General features: G+C 42.2%; 1 protein-coding gene across 2 annotated transcripts in view; it reads right to left on the bottom strand.

The window, feature by feature from the left end:
• Window positions 1–22,478, bottom strand: part of PHKB (phosphorylase kinase regulatory subunit beta) — a 313,679-nt gene that overhangs the window by 79,418 nt on the left and 211,783 nt on the right. The window lies entirely within an intron of this gene.

Below are 22,478 nucleotides of genomic sequence, written 5' to 3'. Positions count from 1 at the left end.
TGCTGCCGGGGCCGTTGCCTCTCCTTCCGGCCAAACAGGAAGCGGGTCCTGAGACCCAACCTGCCGGGAGCCCTAAGACTCCCGGCCAATTGGGTCTCAGGACCTGTTCCTGATTGGCTGGGAGAAGTAGAAAGACATTAGCGAATATTAATTTGCTAATATCACACAAGTCGGTAGGCTTGGGGCTCAGTGCTCTGCGCCCCGAGCCCGCCCTTTTTGAAGCCAATTAGAGCCTCAGGCTCTATTCATGTGCTTCAAAAAAAAAAAAACCCACATTGAAATTCATGTGTCCGGTGCCCTGCATGGAGATAAGGCGAGTGGGCCACCACTGACCAAAACATAAGTCAAGGATCCATGTTCTGTCCCAGATCATCTCCTCATTCATCATTCAGTTACAAAGATTTTTAATCATATTTTTTTTTTCTTTACAAAAAAGCTAATTCTTTGAAAAGTTTGACGTGACTCTCAACTAAGACCCCTTTTCCCTTATGTGCTTTTTTTTTTTTTTTTTTGCTGCGCTGGAAACACTTCAAAAGCGCACCAAAGATGCACCTTCCATTTTAAGTCAATGGGAAACGCACCAAGGGTGTGTTTTTGTCGTTTCAAACGTTTTATTGAAAGAAGTACAGTACAAATCCAGACAAATATTTGTAGTAAAAACTAAAAAAGAAAAAAAAAAAAATACAAATATGAGAAACAAGGCTTCTCAATACCTTATACAGAAAATTGATGTTTTCATAAACTTATACAATTCCATGTTTAATTCAAGAAAAATATCATTAGAATAAAGAAAACATGTAAGGTAAACTAAAAAAAAAAAATTTTATATCTAGGCAACATAAAGTAATAACAAGCTTAAGTCTGGAGGAGACTAGGTTTTCCATAATGTTAGTGAAAAATAGTTGAATATGGGATAGTGGGGATAAACATATTTCAAAACCAAGGCCAAGATCCAACCATGTGGCTTGGTCTATCCTGGTGAAAGCAAGTAATGAATCAAGGGTGCGTTTTTAGGTGTTTTTTGGGGCCACAAAAATATGTTGGTTGTTAAGGAACGGGCACCCGCCTGTGTCTTTAACAACAAGTGAAAAGCTGATTGTGAAGGACTTGGCACATTCAGGCTTCCTTCGCAATCAGCGCATATGTAAACAAGCGCAAAAAACACAGGAGAGCGCAATCGCCTCTTTCATTACCATAAGTAACTTTTAATTGTTCACATCGACAAACGGATAACTCACATGTAAGTGAAAACATCAACTTCCTCAGATCTCTGAGGAAGGGGGCATGACCCCCGAAACAAGTCATCTGCCCAACCAGTTGTTCCAAGGACGCACTGCATTGCATTCCAGCTGGAGCGGTTTTGTGTTGCTTGATGTTTTTACTTACATGTGAGTATCCATTTGCCGATGTGAATAAATAAGAGTTACTTATGGCAATGCACAAGGTGGTTGCGCCCTCATGTGTGTTTTTTGCAGTTGGTTCTGAGGATTTCCGGGTCGGGGGAGGGCTGCAACCTTGATAGGCATTTTGTAAAGAAGTGCGTTGGAAGAGTGTCCCTGGGTTTAGCGCTACAGTGTTTTTTGGATATGTAAACAAGCAATGCTCCCCATGGGGTCACAATTATCCCCTGAGAGGGTAGCGAGGGAGTTCTCCAATCTTTCAGCTCCATTCTTGGAGCTTGATGCTCCTGGCAGTCCCGCCCGCTGTCTTCCCAGCTCCTCCCTCCTAGGTGTCACATATTTTACAGAGCCTGTCTTCTGAACTACAGAGGTGCTGAGAGGAGGAGTTTCAGGAGGCGGAGTCAGTACTGGAATAACTGTAGGCAGCAAGGTACCATGTGATATGTAGTCCTTAGAAATTAAAAGTCAACAGCAGAGGAAAAGCATGAACTGAGAGAACGAACGGAGATTTATATAGCAAGCGCATAATGGATTGTCAAAAATAATGCCTATTTGTTTTGCTGTTACAACGCTGAGGTTATAAAATGAAAGTGTTAGCGGTGTCCAATGATTTCCTTTAAGTTACAGATGGAGTCTAATGGGCTGCAACATCTGCTGACTTCATAGGAACCCTGGGGGGGCAAATATTTTACCAATCTTTCAAACAATATTTACACCCAAGCCTGCCCTTCTAGTGCTGAGAACACAGCTCCCGTTGGATATTTTTGATATAAAATCAGTTAAAAATCCACTGAGCAGAAATTGGGACTTTGTTGCCATGGCAAAGGTGTGTTCCTGGACCTGAAGAAATGAGATCTCACCACAGGACTCCAAGTATTTACCACAATTGAAAGTATCAGTTCCTGCTGGGTTGACCCTTTAAAGGTGAACTCTAGTCAAACAGTTAAAGATGGAATACGTACGTGGGAGCTGTTTTACCATCCAAAGGATTTGTATTTCTGAGATTTACACATAGTTACATGGTAGGTGAGGTTGAAAAAAGACAAATCCATCAAGTCCAACCTATGTGTGTGATTATGTGTCAGTATTACATTGTATATCCCTGTATGTTGCGGTCATTCAGGTGCTTATCTAATAGTTTCTTGAAACTATCAATGCCCCCGCTGAGACCACCGCCTGTGGAAGGGAATTCCACATCCTTGCCGCTCTTACAGTAAAGAACCCTCTACGTAGTTTAAGGTTAAACCTCTTTTCTTCTAATTTTATTGAGTGGCCACGAGTCTTGTTAAACTCTCTTCTGCAAAAAAGTTTTCTCCCTATTGTGGGGTCACCAGTCCGGTATTTGTATACTGAAATCATATCCCCTCTCAAGCGTCTCTTCTCCAGAGAGAATAGTTCAGTGCTTGCAACCTTTCCTCATAACTAATATCCTCCAGACCCTTTATTAGCTTTGTTGCCCTTCTTTGTACTCGCTCCATTTCCAGTACATCCTTCCTGAGGACTGGTGCCCAGAACTGGACAGCATACTCCAGGTGCGGCCGGACCAGAGCCTTGTAGAGCGGAAGAATTATCGTTTTATCTCTGGAGTTGATTCCCTTTTTAAAACATGCCAATATTCTGTTTGCTTTGTTAGCAGCAGCTTGGCATTGCATGCACAGCACAGCCTGGTCTGAAAGGGCAGAATACCTTTAACTGCTGCAGTTAAGTACCACTTACAGGTCAGGTCCTTCCCCCAGCCAGTGACTAAACAGTAAACAGTGAAGCAGCAGACTGATGAGCTCATCACTGCCCTCTCCTTCTATCAGCATGTTCTTTGTTAGCATAAGAACAGCACCAAATAACTGGCTCCTTGAGCTGTTTCTCCCTCTTCCAACATGAAGCTATGAGAAGTCAATTTGCATTCATATCCAAGGGATCCTTAGCCGAAATACTCACAAAAATAGACCAGATAAAACTTCAAATAAATACAAGCTGGTCCCAAGGATTAAACGGTCTGCTTCCAGAGCTTTGCAGTCTGCAGTCACGAACATCAGCTCCACCCTACGAGTTTAGTCACATATGACGTCTTCCGTGGGCATGGTTTTAAGTATTTGGGCTTTTTAAAAGATGGTTTTACTCTATGGAGTGTCCTTGGCTTTCTTTGCATAACTAATTCAGTCTTGCAGGACACTTACTAAAGACCTGCATTCATGGAACGTTATATGATGTCACAGAGGATCCCTTAGATATGAGCACATATCGACTTCTCTCAACTTCAGAGTCATATCATTCTGTTAAGTGTGTCCATTGGTTATATGGTGGAGGATCGCTGTGGTGCGGTTTCTTTGACAGAATTATTGTTTAAGTGTTACATTTCTACACAGCTCACTTCACTGTGGATGGTGGACTTTACTATACAGATTTAGACTTATTTTATTTATTATTTGTTTAATGAGTGCAGCACTTTTTTCACAGGTAAAATCGTGGCCTCCTGTGTAAGTTCACCTTACAGATTTTTCTGTAAAGGTGAAATTACACTTTAAGGTAACAGGATCATCCAAGTAGTCATGAGTATGAAGTCTTGTGATATACAATGAAGAAACTGGGTTTTTACCTATTCCCAACTAGAGATGTAAAATTTCTGGAAATTTTTCCTGAAAAAAAATTCACATTTTCTGAAAAACTGAAAAAAAAAAAAAAAAAAAAAAAAAGTGTCAGACAAATTTAACCTCTTACCTGACAATTAAGGCCTGAGATGACAGAAACAATCATCTACTGTATCCCAACAATCACCTAACTGTAGGAGGTACAAGATGGAGCCCACAAGCAAACTAAACTTGAGCCTTTCCCCTGCAGTGCCCGCTAGTGGCAGAAATGCACATTTCTCTTGTTTGAGAACTGCGCTGAGAAGTACAGTGTTACTAGAATTGTATTCCAGGATTTGCTTGTCTTTAACTGAGAGAACTTGAGCAATAATTTGGGACTCTGCATAAAGTCTTAGAAATCTTTCATTCTTCATGTTATATAGTTTGAATACCATGTCATAGATATATTATTTATCATTGTAAGGCTTCATGTACATGGGCAGCTCCTGAACCTGAGTTTAAAAGCTTTTGACATTTTTTTTTTGCCAAAGCTCCTAAACTCAACTCCATAAAAGCATATGTGTCCATGTACTCATAGGCTTTTTAGCAGAGGGGAGGTTTAAACCCCCTCTCCTGAACGCAGAAAAATCGCTTTAAGGATAGGAAGGTCATGACCGCCGGCTGCAAAAAAACGCAAAACATGGCAAAAATGTGTTTTGTGCCGAGTTTTGTGTTTTCCCATGGCCAGGGTAGGCTACTGTTCTGGAAAAAAAACCTCAAAAAACAACTTTGGAAAAAACAAAACAAAAAAACTGCGTTTCCCCAATTTTTCCGTTTTTTTCCCCCCAGGCCTTCCCATCTCTATTATCAACTCAAAACTCCAAAAAGGTTTGGGCAGCAGATATACTTAACCAACTGATGAACAGTCAACATATAAAAAGGTCTTTAACATTCTAAGAATGAAAAATATACTGATAAGCGCATTATCTTCAAAAGCAAATTCTAAGGGCTGAAGTGCAAACATGGCAGATTAATTCCTGTGGTGACCATATGACATTTCGAAAAATTCCTCGAAAATTCAGCACCACTCTGTGAGATAGAAGGCTCTGTATAAGCGGAGCAGGAATTACGGGATGAGTGTTGTCAAAGAGCTTTTGCTAATATAAGCTAATACCAATGTTTGCAGATGTGATATGAAATATTCTGGAGCTTTTCGGAACTAATAGGTCCTTTAGGCCAATGCAATTATTTCCACTAGAATGCATCACAAACTCATGGCACGAACCATCATTTCTCTCTGTTTCATCACAATAATAGGACAATTAGAAGAGTTGTAGGGGCAACAGATTAATCTGTAGAGGACAGAGTACTAAGGAGGTCAGCCAACAGTATGGCAGAGGTGTGAGATTAGTATAGATAGGCACTATAGAATAGCCAATTCCCGACCAACTGCCGTCATTATACTGCGGCAGGTCGGCACAATCCCACAAATCACCGTCATTGTACGTTGGCTCGCGGGATCGGGATAGCAGGCAGGCGCCCGCTGCACTGCCGGGGTGCCGATGCTCGTGGCCGACGGTCGCGGTAACGCTGCCCACGAGTGATTGCGGGCACGAGAAGCAGAACAGGGACGTGTGTGTGTGTTAACACACAAATTCCTGTTCTGTGAGGAATGACAGATCCCGAGTTCCCAATAGCTAGGAATCACGATCTGTCACTTCCTCTAGGTTAGTCCCCTCCCCCTACAGTTAGAAACACACACAGGGAACACAGTTAACCCCTTGATCGCCTAGTGTTAACCCCTTCCCTGCCAGTGACATTTTTACAGTAATCAGTGCATTTTTATAGCACTGACCACTGTATGAATGGCAATGGTCCCAAAAATGTATCAAAAGTGTCCGATGTGTCCGCCATAATGTCGCAGTCCTGATAAAAAAATCGCAGATCGCCGCCATTACTAGTAAAGATAAAAATAATAATTAAAAAAAATAATATAAAAAAAAATAAAATAAAAATGCTATAAATAGGAACCTATTTTGTAGACGCTATAACTTTTGCGCAAACCAATCAATATACGCTTATTGCGATATTTTTTTTACCAAAAATATGTAGAAGAATACATATCGGCCTAAACTGAGAAAAAGATTGCTTTTTTTTTTTTTAATGGGGATATTTATTATAGCAAAAAGTACAAAATAGTGTTTTTTTTCAAAATTGTCGCTCTTTTTTTGTTTATAGCGCAAAAAAAAAAAAATCGTAGAGGTGGTCAAATACCACCAAAAGAAAGCTCTATTTGTGGGAAAAAAAGGACGTCAATTTTGTTTGGGTGCATCGCCGCACGACCGTGCAATTGTCAGTTAAAGCGACGCAAAAATTGGCCTGGTCATTCAGCAGCCAAATCTTTCGGGGCTGAAGTGGATAGCTGGTATAAAAAAAAAAAAAAAAAATAAATGCATTAACCATTAGAAATGCCTATGCTGTACTAATGAGCGAAATTATTTATATTTGAACAGAAAGCCATTTACCAAAACTGCCATGAATAAGCAACGCACAAACCACTGCAGAACATGTAAAGTAGTGGAATGAAATGTAAATTAGGCTAAATAATTGTCCCGAAAACAGAAGGAAACTGGACTTTTATTTACGCACGCAGCTGTACAGCAACGCTTTTCACAGCAGCAAATTGAAAGCAGGAAAAATTGTGTCTGGTAAACTCAGGGCTTTTAGTTCTGTTGTAACAGCAAAGCATTGCCGGTGATTAATGTTTACGGTTCTGCAAAAGAAGGAAATGGGACCATTAATCTCTAAAACACAGAATTGCAAAAGTAGTAGAATTTCATGAGCAGCCCAAAAAAAAAATCAAAATAAAGCAGGAAAAATCATCTGTTGTGATTCGCATTCGGCTATACAGGTTATTTTAACACAACTTACAATCCACACATAATGGACGTTTAGATTGAGGATAACAAAGGCTGGGCTGCAACTTTATTCAACAGATCGAAAATGACTACTTTCCGCTGTTCAATGAGAGGTTTTAACTTAAAGTGATTGTAAAGGGTCGTTTAAAAAAAAGAAAAAAATAACAAACATGTTATACTTGCCCTTCTCTGTGCAGTTGGTTTTGCACAGAGCAGCCCGGATCCTCCTCTTCTCGGGTCCCTCTTTGCTGCTCGTGGCCCCTCCCTCCTTTGAGTGCCCCTCAGCCAGCAGCTTGTTACAGGTGGGCACCAGAATCAAATCAGAGCTTCGTGTATCCATTTAGACACGGAGCCCCCTCCCTCCCCTGATTGGCAGGCACGGGAGCCAATGGCGCCGCTGCTCTGTCTCAGCCGATCAGGAGGAGTGTCCTGTATGATTGAGGGGATCGTGGGAATTGCTGGAGAGAGGTGGGGCTCAGGTAAATAATTAGGGGGGTGATGGGAGGCTGCTACACATAGAAGGTTTTTTATCTTAATGCATAGACTGCATTAAGATAAAAAAACGTCTGCCTTTACAACGCCTTTAAAGTACAGTAATACCTCGGATTGCGAGTAATGCGGTTAACGAGTAATTTCACAATACAAGCTATTATTTTTTTAAAATCCCGACTCGGTTTGCGAGCGCTGTCTCGCAAAAGGAGCAGGTTTCAAGTCTCTGCGGTGTGCAGTACCGCATTTGGCCAGAGGTGCGGGGGAGCCGATGACACTTGGAGCCATTCGGATGCACTCAGAAATACTCAGTTCCTGAGCCTTTCCGAGGGTTTCCAAGTGCATCCGAGCCGTCTCCGAGTATTTCCGAGTCTTTCCGGTGCTCCCCCCCACCTCTGGCCACATGCGGTACTGCATACAATAAAAGTCAATGTGGAACAAATTATCTTCGTTTCCATTGACTTCTATGGGGAAACTCGCTTTGATATGCGAGTGCTTTGGATTACAAGCATTCTCCTGGAACTGATTTTGCTCGTAATCCAAGGTTCCACTATATTCCATATAACTAAGACAGCCATTTTGCCAGGGCCACATCCCTTTTTTTGGCACTTACACCCTGGCAAGTGAGACTACAGAACTGCTATTTTTTTGGGCGTTACTGAACCCACAACAGTAAAATCAGTCTACACGTTGGGGCATTTGCAGTTTTTTAGTACTGTTTAGTTTTGTAGAAACGCACTACAGTCCAATTTTTTCTAAATTTCTTTATTTTTCATTTATATAATAAAAAAATAAAAAACCCAGAGGTGATCAAATACCACCAAAAGAAAGATCTATTTGTATGAAAAAAATTATATAAATTTCATTTGTGTACAGTGTTGCATGACCAAGCAATTGCCAGTTAAATTAGCACAGTGCTGAATAGCAAAAAATGGCTTGGTCATGAAGGGGGTAAAACAATCAAAATTTCCCTTTCTGATTGAACCCCTGTGCTATAAACCAGCATTTCTGGAATAACAAATTGCCACTAAACCATAAAGAAATAATTAGCATGGATTTGGTCAGTCTTTTCACTGGGAACTGAAGCCGTGTACGATAATAAATAATGACACGCTGTACACCGCGGTATGTTATCGGAGGGCTTTTTGGCTCCTTTTGGCCCACCTCACCATAACTTTAATGGTTAAGTTATCCCGCTCATTTTGAACGATATACACGTTTCCAGTTGACAGTTTGAGCAATGTTCCAGCATAACACAAGCCTGCCATGCCTCAGTTCTGGAACAGATTCATGGAAAAAAATTAAAACGGCAACACAATGTGTTCAGCCAAGCCATGGTCCTCGTCAAAAATGTCTGCGCCAGGAAAACAGCAACCAGCTAAAACAACAGGCTTAACGATGTCCGTTCCATTTCTCTGACAGAAGAGGGTTCTGTTGGTGGGCAGATAATTCTGAATTCTGGGCCTTGCTCTTCCTCGACCTTCCTAGTTCATCTTCTGTAAATATCTGAAACCCTGGAAGTAGGCCGAAAGTCACTATAAAAAGGGACAGACTTCATCTGTCCACAAGATTCTGAGCAAAGAGTGCAGAGGATCTGTACCATTACGGGGGGCAGAGTATACATGTTAAACTTGTCAGCTTTGGTTCCAATTCAACTCCCCAAAGTTTCATCTCTTCTGTGTTAATCTCCTGACCACATGTCCATGTTGGCTTCAGATCACTGCCAGGATCCATGTCCAAGTCACAGTCATTGCATGCAGATACATCAACCACCTACTTTACCAGTAGACTTTCAGAAGCCAATGATTTTATTATCTTTACTGATAGTCAATTCTGAAAATGCATCTAAACCCAAAACTTTTTTTTTTTTAACTAGTTTTTAGTTTTGGATAGAGTGGTGAAAAGTTAGAATCCCCCCCTAATTTTTTTTATTGTGAAGGGAATCATGAGGTTGAAGTGTTGACTAATATAATTATCCAGGCAAAGCTTCATTCTAAGGTTAGATTAAATAAACTGTCACAAAGCCAACACGTTTTGGGGGGGATCAATACACATTCTTCAGCAGGGGATAAATGCTGGCAATAAGTTCACAGGGATGCTGGACAATGGTTACAATGTAACACTAATTTTGACCAAAATGTTAAAAAGCAAAGTGGCAAAGTTATTCTCGTTTTAACTTGGAATAAATCTTCGTCTGGATGATGAAACTTTGGTGTGAAGCTTTAATCTCAGATTCTCTCAGTTACAAACCAAGGAGGACTTCCAGTGGAAGCCCTCTGGCATTGAGAAGCTGCCAGCCCTAGGAATCCAGACATCTCAGTCAAATACCTCTATAACATTAGGATAATCCTAAGGTTCATAATTACAAATGTATTTCCCGAAGAGGAAGCAAAACCCTGCCTCTTCCAAGATGGCAGCCTCCACATAGAGACACAATACAGAACAAGGTATGGTATGATAGTAATGAACAATCAATCAGATGCTGTAAGACCACATTTAACAGTGATGACCAGTCTAAGCCGCCCAGCACCCCCCTAATTACCTACCTGAGCCCCTTCTCTTTCCAGCGATGTCCACAATCCCCTCAGCCATCCAGGACACTCCTCCTGATTGGCTGAGACAGAGCAGCGGTGCCATTGGCTCCCGTGGCTGTCAATCAAATTCAGTTAGCCAATCAGGGGAGAGGGGGGGCAGGGCCAGGTCGGGGCTCCGTGTCTGATTGGATACACGGAGCTCCAACTCGGCTTGGATGCCCCCTGTAGCTAGCTGCTGGCTGAGGGGCACTCAAAGGAGGGAGGGGCCAGGAGCAGCAAAGAGGGACCTGAGAAGAGGAGGATACGGGCTGCTCTGTGCAAAAGCAACTGCACAGAGGAGGTAAGTATAACACATTTGTTATTTAAAAAAGAAAAAAAAAAACGAGCCTTTACAATCACTTTAAGATTGGGATGATGGCAATTATCAGTTGAGCTACTTTCATAATTTCTATGTCCCCAACAAGGACACAGATAGCAATAAAAACCTGACAGAGGCTCTTTCTCTTCCCCGCTTTATCAAACAAGAAATAAAAATTTCTGGCTGGAATTGGGTTCTCACTTACTCTAATTACTCAAAATAACAAATGTCCCAACACTGGAATGACTAACATGACTCCTCTGAGTGTAATCGTGAAGCAACATAAGTTGAGTGTTATTGCGTTGCGTCTAATCTTTTTTTTACAGACAGATCAAAGTGTTACATCATAGACTGTCAGTGAATCCACTCACTGACTGTGTTTTATGACAGCTCAGACACAAGTGTTGAGTGATAAAAGCAAACCTGTCTTCAGAAAGCAGCTTGTGATTAGAACATAATAAACTAAAAGCCAGCACAACATGGCAATCTACAAATTATTCTTCTTAAAGGGAAGCTGCGAGAATAGAAATAAAGGCACAGTGTAAGATTGTGGAAGGACACTGGAGGGTGACAAAAAGCTAAAGTAGTGATTTGCACCCTGGAACCTTAGTAAAAGCTTAAAGGAGACCTTCATTTAAAAGTGAAAGTACCACTAATCCGCCTCTCCCCTCTTCCTCTAACATATGTGAAAGGGTTTTTTTCCTTTTTTCTGGTAGCGGGTACTTTTTTCTGACAGGTACCCACTCACACTCTTCTGCAAGTCCCACCTGGGCAAGAATTACATATGCTTGTGTGTTGCTATAGCTATTTTAATGATTTCTTTAGCATACATATATGGAATGAGGTATTTTAGTTGTCATATATTGTTTTTATAAGCTAGGCGTCTCCTAGTCAAAAGCTAATGAACTTGTTTGACTGGTTCATGAATCTCATGCAAAAGGAAGTGATGTTGACAGGAAGTAGGGGAAGGGAACAATACAAGTCCCACACAGCAATATATACTGTATACAGGCTCTCCACACTTAGCGACCAGGTTCTGTTCCAGTGACTAGGTTGTTAAACGAATTGGTCGCTAAACAAGGAGCCACAAGTAATCAATATTTTAAGCATTCTTAACTACTGTACTGTATTCTGAAAACAAAATTCTAAACACAAAGCTCAAACTTAATAACACTGTTTTAATTTGTATAAGTACAGAACACAAAAATTCTACAATACAACGATGTACAGTGTCCATAAAGCTGGTCGTAAGTCCGAGCGGTTGTTAAACGAGTAAGTCGTTAAACGAGGAGAGTCCCATCCAATTTTAGAATCTCCTTCTCCATTACAGTAGTCACCAGAACAGGCCTCCCCATTAAAAGATTTCCTGTTCTACTTCTATTCCAGGGACCGCTGTAAGACTTTGGATTCCCCCTCACTTCCCAGTGACAATGGGAACAGTCAGTGAGATATTCCCAGAAAGGACCGAGGCAATAATAAAAACCTGAAACGGGTTCTAACCTTACCCCACTCTAAAACGGAAAAAATATATAAAGATGCTTTGGCTGGAATTCTACTTTAACCATTTCCCGCCTCTGTATGACGTCCTCAGGTTGAGGCAGTTATACCGGGAAGGTGCCTGTACCTTTAGGTCATCATCCTGGTATTAAAATTTTCAGCTGCCAATTCCCTTCTAAGTAGAAGAGATTTGAGTGGCTGAATAGCCACTTGATCACTTCTGCGGGCAGCAGAAGGGGACCCTCCCTACCCCCTTTCCCGGGCTCTGCCATCCGATCGCTGAGCCTGGGAGCGATGCAACCAACGGCGACACTACACAGAGAGAGAGAGGAACTGATGGTTTTTGGTCCTCCTCCTCTGTGATACCAGAAACCAGAAGCAGTCACTTCCAGTTTCAGGTCTTTGTTTACCTGCCCATTACCAGCCAGGGAATCGGCTGATCAGACCGATCTGTGTCTAATCACTGCATTGGAGCCCAGAGGAGAGATTTGGGGTCTAATAGATGGGGTTTAAAGGATGTTGTTCATGCTTTGTGAAAGCAATAAAGTTAATAAAAAAAACAAAACTGAAAGACACTGGAGGGTGACAAAAAGCTAAAGTAGTGATTTGCACCCTAGAACCTTCTTAAAAGCTTAAAGGGGACCTTCACTTAAAAGTGAACGTACCGCTGATCCACCTCTCCCCTCTTCCTCCAACATATTTGAAAGGGTTTTTTTTTCTGGTAGTGGGAACCTTTTTCTGACAGGTACCCACTCTCACTTTTGCAATTCCCACCTAGGGAAGAATTACATAGGTTTGTATGTTGATACGGCTATTTTCGTGATTTCTGTAGCATAAATATATGGAATGATGCATTTTAGTTCTCATATATTGGTTTTACAAGCTAGGCTTCCCATTTTCATAAGCTAATGAACTTGTTTGACTGGTTTATGGAGCTCATGAAACAGGAAGTGATGTTGACAGGAAGTAGGGAGAGGGAACAATACAATAAGGTCCCACACAGCAAAATATACTGTACATGCTGTACAGTCCCATCCACATTTAGAATCTCCTTCTCCAGAATTTAGTCACTCTCTGTTTTGGCTCTTTGTTTACCTGCCCGTTACCGGCCAGGGAAGCAGCCGATCAGACCGATCTGTGTCTTATCAGCTGCATTGGAGCCCAGAGGAGAGATTTTGGGGTCTAAAGGATGTTGTTCATGCTTTGTAAAAGCAATAATGTTGATAAAAAAAAAGTGAGTGTAAAAAAAAAATCAATTTTAATAAAATAATAATAGAAAACTTTTTTTTAAATGTGCCCCCTACCCCCGTGCTAATGCAAACGCATACATAAGTGCCGCACACATATGTAAACTGTGATCACACCACACATGTGAGGTATCGCCGCAAATGTCAGAGTGAGAGCAATAAATTTAGCTCTAGACCTCCTGTGTAGCTCTAAACTTGTAACCTGTAAAGGCTTTTAAAGTGTTGCTAGTAGAGACGTTTAGGTACTGTAGTTTAGCGCCGTTCTACAGGTGTATGCAATTTTAAAGCGTGACAATTAGGTAACTATTTACATCATCTTTTTTATTTTAACAAGAACTTGGGTATTATAGAGTGTATGAGGTGTGCAAAAAAATTTATCAAAATGTATTTCTTCCAAAAAAATTCCGTTCGACAAAACAACTGCGTAAATACCATGTGACATAAAACCATTTTTAACACCCACCGATTTATTCTCTAGGGTCTTGTCAGGGCTGAGCTCAGCCCTTCCTTCTCTGAGCTGGCCACTCAGCTGTCGGCTAATTGCCAGCTCCTATCTGTCCACAGTTACTCAGCTGTTGATGATATCCTGCTCGTCAGTCCTGCCTACTTACGCCGTCCAGTCCAGAGGATCTCTGCCTTCGAAATGGTCAACATCACATAAACTATCTCCTGTGATCCTGTTCAAGACTTGTTTTGCCAACATCCCTTCTGGCTCCAGATCCTGCTTGCTGTTCCACTACATTGATCCCTGACTTCTGGCTTGGCTGACTATCAGTTCCGGTTACTGAACTTTGGCTATGTTTTGACTACGTTTGTTCTTTTTACTTTTTCTATTAAACAAGTGTGATTTAACCGTAATTCTGTCTCTGCCTGATTTCATGGTTTCTGATAGGTCTCTGCTAAAAAAAATATATAATGTTTGGGGGTTCTAAGTAATTTTCTAGCAAAAAAAAAATACCGATTTTTTTTACAGGTAGGAGAGAAATGTCAGAATTGGCCTGGAAGGGAACTGGTTAAGTCATCTTCATAAGCGCATCCGGAAGACACAAAATGCAGCATTCAGTGATCTATGTTGTATGAATATCTATCTACATATGTCTGTTTCATTTCTGTAAGCCCGGTTTGGCACAAAGTACTAAACCTTCCCAGTCTCCAGATTGTGCCTACTCCAAATCCTATTACAGCTTCCCTGTATGAACTGCATGAAACAGGAAGAGAAAACGGCAAGGATTCTAACCAGGGGCATAATAACATGCCAATTGCCAACATTCACTCCAGATACTTGTGACAATGCTATAACATTATAGAAAATGAAAGCAGATCTTATCCATAATGTAATGACATTTACTGTAGTATGCTAAAGCACTGAGCATCCCAAACAGCCCTTTTATTTGAATCCCTTTTATCACAGCAATATGTGACCAAGCTGTCACTGACAGCTCATACTCAATTACTGATGCTTACCAGTTGGGACAAGCTCCTGATCATAGCGTTGCATGATCCGGAGCCCCTTCTACTGGCCTTGCGTGTCATGGCCCATTTAACCACTTCAATGCCAGACACATTTACCCCCTACCCGCCCAGGCCAATTTTCAGCTTTTAGCACTGTCACATTTGAATGACAATTACCATTTGTGTGTGCAGCCTATTGGATTAGGGTGTGCACCCCAGAGCACAAACACACATGCGTGTATATCAGCAGAGCAGTGGATGGTGTCAGTAGGGCAGTGGATGGTGTCAATAGTTTTTTTTATTATTTTTTTATTTTTTATTTTAATATTGAATTATTTTTTAAAATTTGTTGTTTTTTATTATTTGTTTGCAATTTTTTTTGGAGCCCCATTGGGGGGCTTTGGTGAAATTTCAAAGGTCTAAACAAACCCCTGATTTCTCACTTTTGAGACAGAGAAAGGGACTGAGGACAGAGCTTCCCCAGTCCCTTTCTCTGCAGCCTCAACTGCACTGGACAGTGAAGGAATGGGAAGTGCTCGTGCTGAGCAGCACAGTTTACTATGCTTCAGTTAAGCATGAACACAGGAGTAATCGGTACAGATCACTCCCTGTGTTTATTCAGAAACGGAAGGGACCGGTAAATGAAATATTTACCAGCCATTTCGCCCGCACTCAATCGTGAAACTACCCCTGCAGCAGCCGGAGGGAGAGGAGAGAAGCTGGGGGAAGACAGGGAGCACCAGGAATCGGGGGGAATCGGTACCACACGGGGTGATTAGGGTGTGCCTATGACAATTACGCATTCATGCAACACTATACCCATATAATATTTTTATCATTTTTTTCACACAAATAGAGATTTCATTTGGTGGCATTTAATCACTTTTTAAAATATTTTTTGCTAAATAATTGAAAAAAAGACTGAAAATCTTGAAAAAAAAAAACCACAAATGAGTTTTTCTTAGTTTCGGTTATAAAATTCTACAAATAAACTTTCTTCATAAATTTAGGCCAAAGTGTATTCTGATACATTTCTTTGGAGAAAATAACCCAAATCTGTGTATATTATTTAGTCTGCAGGAAAGTTATAGAGTTGACAAAGTATGACATATATCTGGAAATCGATGAATTCTGATGTACTGACGTTCATCTCATTTCTTGAGGCCCGAAAATGCCAGGACACTGCAAATATCCCCCAAATGACCCCCCCCTTTTTTTTTACAAAGTAGACAGTCCAAGGTATTTAGTAAGAGGCACAGCGAGTTTTTCGAACACACAATATTTTGGAAAGTAAAAAAATAAAAAAAAAAAATAATTTTTTTTTGTTTTTTTATTTACATACTGTCAGCAGTGCAGTGTAATCATATAACTGGTGTGGCGTTCACCAGGGACACTGACTGGTGACAGTACATACTACATACAGTGACCAGAGCAACACATTGCTACCATAGTAACACTATCATTCTGGGGAGGTGATCAGGATTTTTTTTTTTTTTTTACACACCATGATTACCATGATATTACCAGTTATAAGCAACCATTTTTTCTGAATGAAAATTATTCATTTAGTGTTTACTACTGTGGTTAGCTGTGATGGGCCACAGCTAACCACATGGTACAGATGGGCTGTGGTTGGCCCTGCCTGTACCATGTGATCACTGCGACCAATCACAGAGCTCATCACAATAGTGCACAATGAAAGGCATGAAACAAAGCCATTCATTGTGTACAATTGTCCTGTGATTGGCCACAGCGATCACATGGTACCGGCAGTGGGCCGACACAGTGATCTGTCCCAGGATAATAGGGGCTAATACTGTAATATGACGGCCGGGTGGGATGAGGTTAAAACACTGGCACCCATTAATGTAAAGGGGTTGAATAAAATACAAATTTTCACCTTTTTTTAATCCTTTGTTGCACCTCAGTGCTCTTGCTCTACTGCGGCCTCTTTTCAGCCACCTCTATGTGCACTCCAGAGATAGTGACATGGCATTTTCGATGATGACAACCATGGACAATAATTATGATTAGACAGGAATTATTTAGCGCCAACAGTTTGCGCACTGCTTTACCATAGGAAGGGAGACAGTACAATTACAATACAGTTTAATAGAGAAGGAATAGGAGGGCCCTGCTCATGGAGCTTACAATGTAAAGGGAGGGGGAGGTACTACAAAAAGGTAAAAGCTGGGGATGATCTGATGGAGATGGCCCAAGTATAGTTTTTAGGTGGAGGCGGGGTAGGCTTCTGTAGATAAATGAGTTTTCAAGGATCGCTTAAAGGAGGACAGGGTAGGAGCTAACCAGACATACTGGGCTAGGGAGTTCCAGAGGTTGGTGTCAGGAGTGTGTAAATGCTCCTGCTCTTTGACAGCAGCTGGTCTCATTCCAGTATGCTGGTTTTGGCCATGATGCACCCCTGTCTGTCTGTCCACCTGCAAGGTGATTGGTGTGGCCAGTCTCTTGGTGGAGACCAATTAAGCCAGTCAAGCCTGCAGTCTCATGCTTGTGATAATGCATTTGTAACATGTGCTCCAAGATCTCTGTATGTCTGTCCTGCTCTGCTGTTTGGATTCCCTGGTTGACGATCTCTGATAGGATATCGACTATTCTCTGAACTCTGCCTGCCTTTCGACTATGAATTGACCCTGACTATTCTGAACTTTGCCTGCCTTGTAACTGGACGGTTGTTGAACCACTCTCCCAACCACAAGTACCTGAATGCTCTGCTCATTTTGCGCCTGCCCCGGAGTGGTAGCCAGGCGCTATAGCATTGTGTATAAGACCTGGGGACAACCGAGTACCGGTAGGCCTGCTTGCCTTATGGGAAAGGGGGGCTGCTATACGTGAAGAACACAGAAGCCAGCTATAGTGTCTGACCACATGCGTTAGGGGTAAGTGTGATAGATGGGAGAGGTTCTGAAGGCGTGTATAGGATGAGGTGATGAGGGAGCAACAGAGCAAGATGTCTTGGAAGGTGTGGGGAGGACGATTTGAGCGATATCTCAAGATGAGGTTGGTGATGTAGCTGGGGGCAGTGTTATAGATGGCTTTGTACATTGAGGTTAGTATTCTGAATTTTATACATTGGGCTAGTGGAAGAAAGTGAAGGAATTGGCAGAGAGAGGCAGCAGCCCCACATCGGTTAGTAAGGTGTCAGCAGCTTGTGTAATGTGTGTTGAAATGTCCAGATTTACGATTTATACATTTTCCTGACATTGGTGCGCACAGCCTATTGCATTAGGCGTGCACCCCAGAGCACAAACACACGTGTGTATATCAGTAGGGCAGTGGACCGTGTCAGTAGGGCAGTGGACCGTGTCAGTAGGGCAGTGGACCGTGTCAGTAGGGCAGTAGACAGTGTCAGTAGACGGTGACAGTAGGGCAGGAGACGGTGTCAGTAGGGCAGGAGACGGTGTCAGTAGGGCAGGAGACGGTGTCAGTAGGGCAGGAGACGGTGTCAGTAGGGCAGGAGACGGTGTCAGTAGGCCAGGAGACGGTGTCAGTAGGCCAGGAGACGGTGTCAGTAGGCCAGGAGACGGTGTCAGTAGGCCAGGAGACGGTGTCAGTAGGCCAGGAGACGGTGTCAGTAGGCCAGGAGACGGTGTCAGTAGGCCAGGAGACGGTGTCAGTAGGCCAGGAGACGGTGTCAGTAGGGCAGGAGACGGTGTCAGTAGGGCAGGAGACGGTGCCAGTAGGGCAGGAGACGGTGCCAGTAGGGCAGGAGACGGTGTCAGTAGGGCAGGAGACGGTGTCAGTAGGGCAGTAGACGGTGTAAGTAGGGCAGGAGACGATGTAAGTAGACGATGTTGTCAGTAGGACAGTAGACGGTGTCAGTAGGGCAGGAGACGGTGTCAGTAGGGCAGGAGACGGTGTCAGTAGGGCAGGAGACGGTGTCAGTAGGGCAGGAGACGGTGTCAGTAGGGCAGGAGACGGTGTCAGTAGACGACGTTGTCAGTAGGGCAGTAGATGGTGTCATTAGTTTTTATTTATTTTTTAATTCTTATTTTTTACAACAATTGACATTTTTTCATTTTTTTTTTTACAATATTTTTTTTGTTTTTTTTTACTATATTATATATATATATATATATATATATATATATATATATATATATATATATATACACACACACACACACACACACATATATATATATATATATATATATATATATATATATATATATATATATACATACATATATATATATATATATATATATATATATATATATATATACATATATATTTACAATTTTCTTAGGAGCCCTGTTGGTGGGCTTTGGTGAAATATCAAGGGTCTAAAACAGAGAGAAAGGGATTGAGGACAGAGCTTCCCCTGTTCCTTTCTCTGCAGCATTAGCTGCCCTAAACAGTGAACGAATGGACAGTGCTCTTTCCTGAGCAGCTTTCTGTTCATTCGTGTTCATTCATTCATCCATCCTGAAACATCCCCCGCAGCAGCCAGTGGGAGAGGAGAGGAGGGAAGCTGGCAGCACTGCAGGGGAGAGACAGGGGACGCCAGGAAGCAGGGGGAATCGGCACCACACAGGGTGATTAGGGTGTGCTCAGGCACACTCAGCACACCCTGTGCACAGGCCTATGTTTCCTGATTACATTTGTTATAAGGCCTAAAAGTGATGAGAAATCAATTAAAGAAATCAATCAAAAAAAAATTTTGAGTTGTCACTGGAAAAAAAAGTGAAATCATTCAATGGACACACAAGTTCCAGTGACCAGAGGGAACTCGCCTTCACTTTGGAGAGATTTCCTCTCATTTCCTGTTGTGTCTCTGGGACAGGAAGTGAAGAGACACAAAAACCTCCCAAAAGGCAACCAGACCAAAAAACATATAAAAAAAAAAAGGAGGGGCCATGCCATTCATGCACAGTGTGGATGTTCATCACAGCCTCAAGAGTGAAAGATTACAAGCAGGAAACGCGATTGCATCTTTTTGTTTTACATTCTGCTCACATAACAGCTGAATCAATAAAAATTGTAATTTTCACAGCATAGAAGTCATTTAAAAATATGCAAGGCTAAGCGTATATCTGAAGGAAATACATCAGGGAATGTGATGTGTCTGTTCATTTTTTATTAATTTTTTTGTTTTGAACTGCAAAGGTGAACAAGGACTTTCCAGCCTGAGCGCAGCATTATTTTAGGCAGACAGCTTGCCTGGCATGTGTACCCCGTATCTGGGTCTGCGCTGTGCCAGTCTGCAGAGACAGAGGGGCCGACAATCTTTAGAGTTGGCACGAGGCTGAGCTGTGACTGGCAAAGCTCCTGTTCATTATTCCTCAGTCTCCTCCGAGTCATAGTCAAGGCTAAATACTGATATTTACCCAGATCCTCTCTGGCGGGGGATGCCTGTGTCTACCTGGGCTTTACTCCCACACAAAGCTTTATGCCCGACTCATAACTAATAGACTCAATAACACTTCAGCTCAAGGACTCATCGCACCTCTTTTAACACTTGTGTTTCATAATACTGGCGAACTTGCCAACCTGGCTTTTTTGTTTGTTTAAATCTGTATTTTTTGCTTGAAAATTACTTTTATAACCCCCGAACATTACCCATATTTTTTTCTTTTGCAGGGACCCTGGGGAATAAAATGGCGATTGTTGCAATTTTATTACGTCACACAGTATTTGTGCAGCGGTTTTGCAAACGCAATTTATTTTAGGAAAAGATACACTTTAATCACTTCAGCCCCGGAAGGTTTACCCCCCCTTCATGACCAGGCCATTTTTTTGCAATATGGCACTGTGTCACTTTAACTGAGCACCGCGCGGTCATGCGATGCTGTATCCAAATAAGATTGATGTCCTTTTTTTTTCCCCAACAAATAGAGCTTTCTTTTTTTTTTTCCCCATCAGCCTCTAATTCAAAGGTGCAAAATGAAAGATTCTCGCTTTTCTATTCAAATTGAATTTATTTAGCCGTTTTCAGAGAATATGAAACCGTTCACAGACCCTATCCACATAGCTCTTCCCACACAAACACACCAAAGGGACATTTTGAATGGAGGCCAATTGATACTCCTCCCTCAGTTCTAGCAGTACCCCAGCCTCACTATCCTACGCTGTTTCCCTGAAAATAAGACCTAGCGTGATTGACAGTGATGGCTGCAATATAAGCCCTACCCCCCAAATAAGCCCTACCCTGTTTACCCAAAAATAAGCCCTACCCTGAAAATAAGACCTACAAGGACTTTAACTAGGGCTTATTTGGGGGGTAGGGCTTATATTGCAGCCATCACTGACAATCACGCTAGGTCTTATTTTCGGGGAAAAATGGTATGTATCTAAATGGGAACAAGACCTATCCCCCATTGACTTGGTGGATTGGAGTAAAGCCTGGTCCAGTAGTGCAACTCCTTTAATACGACTACCTTGGGGGCAGCCTAGAAGGTGCTCCTCCGCTGGTATTGGGTCCTAGCCCGCATCAAACCCATCCTACAACGATAGATGGTTCTGGAGATGCAGGCAACGAGGAGAAGAACTTCATATCTGGTGGTCCAGCCCCCGTCTGGTGGGATTTTGGACTGTTGGTGACCCTCTTCCATATATCTATTGGCAAAGATGCTAAATTAGCACTTCTCCATTGCCCGATCCCGGGCCTCTTCTCCTACCAACAGAAGCTGGCCACTTATTTAATTATAGCCGCTAAATGCGCAATAGCCAGGGCCTGGAAAAAAACGTCTGTTTCGTTTGCGAAGGTGAAGAGCATCCTGGCGACTCTCATGATCAATGCGCAGATGAGTAGTATCCTCCAGGACTCTCACACTAAATTTCTCAAGGTGTGGGCCCCCCGTGGTGGTCTTACGCTCTCCCTACTCTGCATCTGACCAGCCTAGGCCTGTTTAATTGACCCCACTCATCTCCCAGTCTGGGGGAACTTTCTCTTTCTGCCTCACTCTCTCCTCTTCTTCCATCGTCTTCCCTTTCATCCTTCTCTTCCTCCCCAGTTCCTGGGACCCCCCCTTTTTTTTTTATTTACCCCCCCCTACTTTTCCCTATCTTCCCGATATAGGTGTGTCGGGGTGGCTTCTGTCGTGCCCCCCGCAGCTGCACTGCCTCGTTACCTCAGCTCCCGGCACAGAGTACCGTTCCGGTTCTGGCTCCATGCCCTTCACACCTCCCAGTTTTAAATCCATGTAAGTACATAGGATGGGCTCACTTGCCTTTCCCTGTCAATTAGTTACCATCATATTAATTACATCTTACTACACTTTATAGATATTCTACAGCATCAGCCCCTGATGAGTGATTTACACGAAACGCGTTGGGCAATTTGATGATGCAGACCCATGTTCACATTACACCTTCAATCAAGAACATGTTGTATAAATTTTCTTCAATCATGATTTTACTGCTTTCTTTTACATATTTGTTACTTCCTCTGTCAATGCTGCTGCAATGTATATAAATGAATTCATTGAATGTATATAATAATCAGTTGTGACCACTATGTGGTGCCAAGTCGATATATATTTAATGTACCCTTGTTGCTCATGTTACATGCACACATATTATGTGTGTGTGAGCATTTATGGATTGATATTCACTACAATGTCTCTCCTTAAGTGGTTGTGTAATTGACATGTTTCATACATTTTTTATTTTCAATAAATATGCATTTTTCCATCAATTTACTCCCACGATATCCATGGCCTCACTTAAAGTCTCAACTTTCCAGTTTTTTACTTTTGCACCAGGGATGGAGGCACACTGTGTATATGTGCCTCATTTAAAGTCCCAACCCCCCCCCCCCCACCCCTTTTTTTCTATCTTCACTAAATGACTAGCCTAAGGTACGTTTTCATAAATGTTTGTGGATTGCTCCACACTACAGCCCCTGTGCCCCAAGGCTCAGGCACCCTGTGTTGACCCCCCCCCCCCCCCCCGGCCTTGGTCGAAAGGTTACTGTTGATCGACAGTATATCCTTCAAAACACATTCCAAATGTGTACTTGTTCACGCTGTTTCGAGTCTACTGTTAATATCCCCC

Source organism: Aquarana catesbeiana, linkage group LG11 (assembly GCF_042186555.1).
Source record: "Aquarana catesbeiana isolate 2022-GZ linkage group LG11, ASM4218655v1, whole genome shotgun sequence".
NCBI classification, from domain to species: domain Eukaryota; kingdom Metazoa; phylum Chordata; class Amphibia; order Anura; family Ranidae; genus Aquarana; species Aquarana catesbeiana.
This window is presented reverse-complemented; position numbering and strand designations above follow the sequence as displayed.